This window comes from Trachymyrmex septentrionalis, unplaced genomic scaffold, assembly GCF_001594115.1.
Source record: "Trachymyrmex septentrionalis isolate Tsep2-gDNA-1 unplaced genomic scaffold, Tsep1.0 scaffold30, whole genome shotgun sequence".
Classification (NCBI taxonomy): domain Eukaryota; kingdom Metazoa; phylum Arthropoda; class Insecta; order Hymenoptera; family Formicidae; genus Trachymyrmex; species Trachymyrmex septentrionalis.
The window spans coordinates 1042626-1049252 of NW_017305463.1; the positions used below are offsets into that span (position 1 = coordinate 1042626).

The following is a 6627-nucleotide window of genomic DNA, read 5'->3' on the forward strand; positions in this document are numbered from 1 at the left end:
TGATACTCATTCTCAACGCATCTTCTCGAATTAAGTGCGGACCTACCTAATTGTCGTCGCGTATTGTCGGTGTTCTGTCACTCACCGTGACCGGTATACGCGAGAACATTAAATGCGTAAGAATAACCAGAGTTTCCGCCGAGATTTGTCGGTCTTGTTATTGCTCGCATTCTGTCGAACGGTTGTGACAAATCCGTCCAAGTCGTACCAAGTGTAAAATCGCTGTACACGCATTTACCGAACGAAATCCATCATCGCTACTATTGTTACGAGCACCGCCCACTTCGAAGAAATCGTTGTTCCTACCTATAATAAATCTAACATATTACAACAAAGAGAATCGTTATTACACGCCGCCTTGGCGAGCGAGCCTTCCGTACAAGATGACGCCACTCGTTACAAAACAACTAGTATTCTTGATCCTGAACATTCATATTATAAAAGGATGGTCTTCGAAATAATACATATCAAACGACAAAATAAAGATTTAAACAAACAGAATAACACAGAACGTTTCTCTGAAATTTACCTTCCACTCATGGAAAAAGCCCCTCTACCCACACTTAGAATTATCCTCTCCACTCTCATTTCCTCTCCTTTCCTTACACAATATAAATAGACTTCCGTTAGCTACGATTCTTATAATCGTATTATAATCGTATAATAATTGTAAAAAATAATTTTTTAAACAGTGTTTCAAATGTTCGGTTGTTAAGTTTTATTACTTACGCTGAGTCAGATTTGCGAGAATTTGTGTGATAAAATACATGGTGAGCGATCGTTCATTACAATTTTAAATCATTTTTCGCAAACAAGTACTAAATTGGAAAAGCTGTTATAAGCGTAAAATATTTTCTTTAATTTTAATATAATAGAATCTGGAAATTCCGTATTTTCACACGAAGTCGCTTATCACTTCTTAAGAAAACAGGAATCGTAACAGAGAATACATTAGAAGTTTTGAAATATTGTTAATTTTAATTCTCTTGATTTCAACTCACAATGTAAATTCATACAACAAGCGATTGAAAAATTATTTCACTATCTATGAACTTGCGAGCATTGCTTTTTTTTAATTTTATGGAATAATAATTTCTTTTTATTGTTTATTTTGATATTATTGTAACACCTTCGGACCAGCGATTTTTGCTTAATAAAATTTTTTTGTAAATTTTTTTATTTTTTGTCATTTTGTTGTACTGATGATGGTCAAATCTTGATCGAAACGTCTATCTTTTTATATGAGAATTTTAATATACGAGTATGATTTGCGTTAATATTTATTGTTGTGGCTGTATGCTCTTCATTATTTATATTTTGTACTTGTTAGCCACCTTCAAACATTTAAAATTTTTAATTTTATCATCTATTTAATAAAATCGTGTGCAAAAGAAGAAAAGACAACGTGGGAGAGAGCACAACGGAAGGAAGAGAGACCGCAAATAATAAATACAGGGTATCTGAGGATCCTCACATATGTGCCTGCCAAATTTTCGCAGCAAATTTTTGTATTTTCTTTCTTTTCAGACCTCTCAGAGACAGATAAATGGGGGACAATAAATTGGCTAATAAAATGAAAAGACACGCTGGTATCGTCGCTATACACGCAAATCACAGCGATCTCCGAATTTTTGAAATTCGCCCGATCATTTGTTCACAAAGTTCGTTGAGAGTTAGAAGCATCTGATGGCAATGTAGAAAGTATTGCCAAGCTCAAAAAACATGAGGCACATTCAGACAGAACATCACATTTTGTACAGTAAGTTCAGGGCATTATTGATGAAGACCCTTCAAAGTCCATAAGGGCCATATCGAGAAACCTTCAAGTTTCTGAGTGCACAATCCGTCGCATTGTCCACGAAGACATCCGGTACAAGTCCTATGTGATGCGCAAAGGTCATTTTATGTCAGCACAAACTCGAGAACAGCGATTCATCCGAGCAAAACGATTTTTAAACAAGTTGAAACATCCTGAAATCCCGGATATACTTTGGTTTTATTCTGACAAAAAAAATTTTAACCAGGATCAAAAAATAAACCGACAAATTGATAAGTGGCTATGTGCAGATCCTTCAGATGTTCCTCATGTTATGCACACAAAATTTCCGGCAACTATCATGGTTTTGGGAGTGGTGAGCAATGAAGGGCACGTTATGCCACCCTACTTCTTTCCTCAAAGACTTCGAATGAATGCTACTACCTACATCGAGATTTTGGAAGCAGTTATGAAACCCTGGATAGATAGCGTGCTTGGTGAGAGGCCATACGTCCAACAGGACTCTGCTCCTTCACACGAATCCATGACGACGCAAGATTGGATGTCCGAGAATCTGCATGATCACATAACTCCAAACACGTGACCACCTAGCTTCCCGGATCTTAATCCTTTGGATTACTACGTATGGGGCGTTGTTGAACGGGAGACCAATAAACATCCCCATAACACGCTTGATTCCCTAAGAGTGGCTATTATCAGAATAATAACGCATATGGACGAGGATCATTTGATTCGGGCATGCAAACGTTTCCGGTAGAATTGAAGCTGTTATTACCGCTAAAGGCGATTTTATCGATTAACTGTACATATAATCTACTAGTCACTTAGTTTGCTGTAAAAATTTCATTAAAATACAATAAGTTTTCTAAGAAATATACAAATTTTAGTTTTAAAGTCAATATGTCCTCAGATGCCTGAGGCTAATGGATAGGAGAGAGAGAAAACAATAGGTTGGAACGCAACGGGTGAAAGAGAGAAGGAACGAATTCTTCCTCTTTATCATGAACCCCGATGATGCGCTTTCCCTTCTCTCGGACCCAGCGTCTGTGATGCATTTCCCCCTTCCTGATCCTCCCCACACACACGCACGCACACACGCACGCACACACGCACGCACGCACGCACGCACGCACACATACACGTACACACGCGCGCGCGCGCACGCGCGCACACACACACACACACACATCGTATACGTATACGCACTAACACAATGGGTTAGAATCCGCCTTACTATCCTATTATTACAATGAATAATAGGGAATTTTAAACTTCGCTATTTTTTTAGACTGAGGAATTCATTTTTCGAACTTATCATTGTCTTTGTACTGTCGGTGCCGAACACTTCAAAAAAGCTATATCAAATTTTTAAAAGCTTTGATTAACAGCTTTGAAAATATCAATCTCTCTTGTTGTATTATGCAATGATACTAAATTTAAAAGCTTCTCGATATGTAAAAAATCGTTTTGCACTGTTCAAAAATACTCAATTGACTCACATTCCAATTATCGGTGCTTTCATTGAAAAGAAAGAGCATAATGAGAAGAAAGAGCAATATGCTATTAAGGATTTTAATTTTTTTTCTAAAAAACAGCAATGTCATCGATTCTTGATTTTACAGTTTTGTCATTTAATTGAATGCTACTAGCTTCTTCAAGAGTCACAGAATTTCCGAACGACTCTACTATTGCGATAAGGCATTCTTTTAACAATTTTCCATCACTGAACGGCTTTAAATTTTTCGTAATTAAAATCGAAATTGCGTATGACGCTATAAGAGCTTTTTCTGAAAATGTAGCATTATCGCACATGACAAAAGGACTCGAACTACAATCTTGTTGATGAACTAATTTTAATCCCTCAATCAAATCCAATTTCTCTTTATCCACATATTTTATTCACTTAAATGTTTAATATTATAATGTATTATGAAGATTGTATTTTTTTACGATAGATGGTTTTTTTACGATTGATAACCACACAAAAGATAAGTTTTATTTTGTATAGATGCAAAAAAAATTCTTCTCACGTCTTATCAAGAGATTGCACATATCTATCCATTTTCTAAACGCATTTAGTAATAATATTATACTAGAAAGAAAGAAATAATATTCACAAGTTTTATACTTGTGATTATTTTTATAATAGCTTGTATTTTGCTTGTAGTATTGTGAAACGCAGCATTATCACATGTAATTGTATCATACGTAAAATTATCACATGTAGCACTATCATACGTAAAACTATCATACGTAGCATAATTATAATAATACTAACACTATATTACCACGCTAGTATTTTCTATTTTTATAAATTTATAGTACGAATCCATAAAACTCTATATTTCTCTATAAAATTTCTCGCTATCGTATCGCTAGCAAACGACCTTTGAAAAACAGCGAAGGAGAAAAACAATTGTATATCAGCGCGCAGCAGGAGTACGTGCATATATAATAAAACCGCGAAGTTTAAAAATCTATTATAAATATTTAAATCTTACGATTTTATTATATATAGTTTTATATTATTTATAATAAATTGTTTCTCAATGATTTTTTGGTAGCAAAACGTGTACGTTAAAGGTCTTATGCAAGATTATAGAGTTTTAAAGATTCACACTTTGGTAAAAAAGAAACTACTATTAGCGTGCTAATAGTGTTTGAAATAGATGATAATATTATATATGATAGTTACGCGTGTGATAGTTACATGTGATAGTGCAACGTTTTATAATACTACGTATAAAAATACAAGCAAAGTATAATAGTGTACTTGTGAATATTATTTCCTTCTTTTTAATATAATATCTGTGTTTAATTAAATGTTTTGTATTAAAATATTTTATTCTCGAGCCGCATATTTTATCATCTTCTTCGATATTTTTTTAGTGGAATAGACACACGGAAGAAACCACAAAAAGAAATTGTATTTGCAATAGTATCTCAAAGATGATGTGAAAAAAAATCTTAATTTTAATTATTGTACATTATTGTCATTTATATTTTTACAAAAAATATATATCTAAATAATAGAAAATTTTATTTATAAAAATTATATATATATATATATATGTTAAAAGTAAATTTTTTACAAGTTTTTCTTAAAAGTATACTACCATTTTCATTAAAGGACACTCCTGAGGCATAGCGCCAGCTGCGTGATCGGCGGCTCGATCATCGAGCGGCGAGTGATAGTGGGAAAACAATGGGCGTCGCTTTGGGAATCAGCCCAAAAAATGAGCAACTAATTCCGACTTATTTAAAAGATACATAAAAACGTTAATACAGAATTGATGCATAAACAATTTTTATATAAATAAATAATGTACTTGCTTATAATAGATATTGTAAATGTGATGGTCATGCGAAGAGAAAAAAGTATGTAATACAAAGTAACTTTCTACACCAAGAACAAGTAATGATGATAGCAGTTGCGCCACAAATATCACATTTTACTTTGGAATTACTTTGGAAATAAAATTCGACTGGTGTTTGAAAGTGTGCCGGTTTATTCTGTACATATCAGCTGTAATATAGCTGTAATAACCTATATGTATGCTGTTATAGGCTGTAATTGCTGTTTTACCGCTTTTCCAATATTCTACTTAGATTGTCTTTTATATTCAATCAATGTTGCTGCTTCAACAGATGTACACACAACTTCTTCCAGTAGATATACGTGTTCTTTCTCAACTAAATCAATATTTTTCGCAATAAATTTTATTTACAGATTTTCATTACATTAACAATGAGATCTTAAAAATGATGCCAATTGAGCACCAAATTATCAAATTGTTTCAATTTAACTTGTGATATTACCATAGCAGTTCAATTGTGTTTATATAAGTCCTATATTTTATTTATTAAACCTATATTTTTTTTGCATATCTCGAGGTTTAGAGGGTAAAACATCTCTTTGAAAATAATGGATTTTGTAATTTTTTAAAAATATTTTTTTAACTATAACGTACATAAAAAAAGTTTTATTCAAAAATTGTCTACTTTTTATACTCTGTGTAACGATATAAAAGACAAGTTGCAAAAATAAATTTTAGAACAAATTGTTATAAACAAATTAAAAATTGATTGTAGAGAAAACGCGTCTGTCTTACACATCTGCGTTCTTTCTTTCTGTATATATTCCGAAAGTTCTTTATTCCTTTTTGGACACACTCGTTTGTATTTTTTTACACATGATTTCTGGTGAGTTTTGATTATTTTTTATTATTATTTTTATTAGATTTCCGGTATGTTAATTCATTTACGCGTAAATCTTTTTGGATACAGTTTTTAAGTTTTTCTTTTTATCAACTAGAGCTTTGCCAAGATTTTTTAATACATTTGACGATTCAATCGTACGGGAAATAATGTCGAACTCTACATCAAGATTCACCCGAATTGTGAATGTTATGAATATGTGATCATTTGCAATAATTGATGTTGTTCTGCGATTTTTTCGTTATGTCTCAAGAGGGCTCAATCCGGTAGTCGAAACTTGTAACGTTGTGTAATTTTATCTTTGTTAATTGAAATATATTCTTTTGTTAATTTCAAAGAAACGTATTGACTCTTACTTTGCCCGTTACTTATTATCATTTGGTTTGTATAGAAAGAGTCCTTTGATTTGTTACTTATTATAATAATGAATTGTAAAATTGATTTTTGCAATGTACTTTTAACATCAAAAATAATTTTTTACACCTGGTCCTATTCACAATTGCCATTTTTTCGCTATCTTTGGCGATCTATGGATAGAAACAACTTTTCATAATTTATTAATTTCTTTGCATAAACATAAAAAATTTAAGAATTCTTCTTTGTAATTTTTTCCTTATATATATATATATATA

General features: G+C 32.3%; 1 protein-coding gene across 1 annotated transcript in view; it reads left to right on the forward strand.

Annotated features, from left to right (window-relative positions):
- The window catches only part of LOC108749579 (facilitated trehalose transporter Tret1-like), an 84321-nt gene that overhangs the window by 76612 nt on the left and 1082 nt on the right, over nt 1-6627 (forward strand). The gene's annotated exons all lie outside the window — the stretch shown is intronic.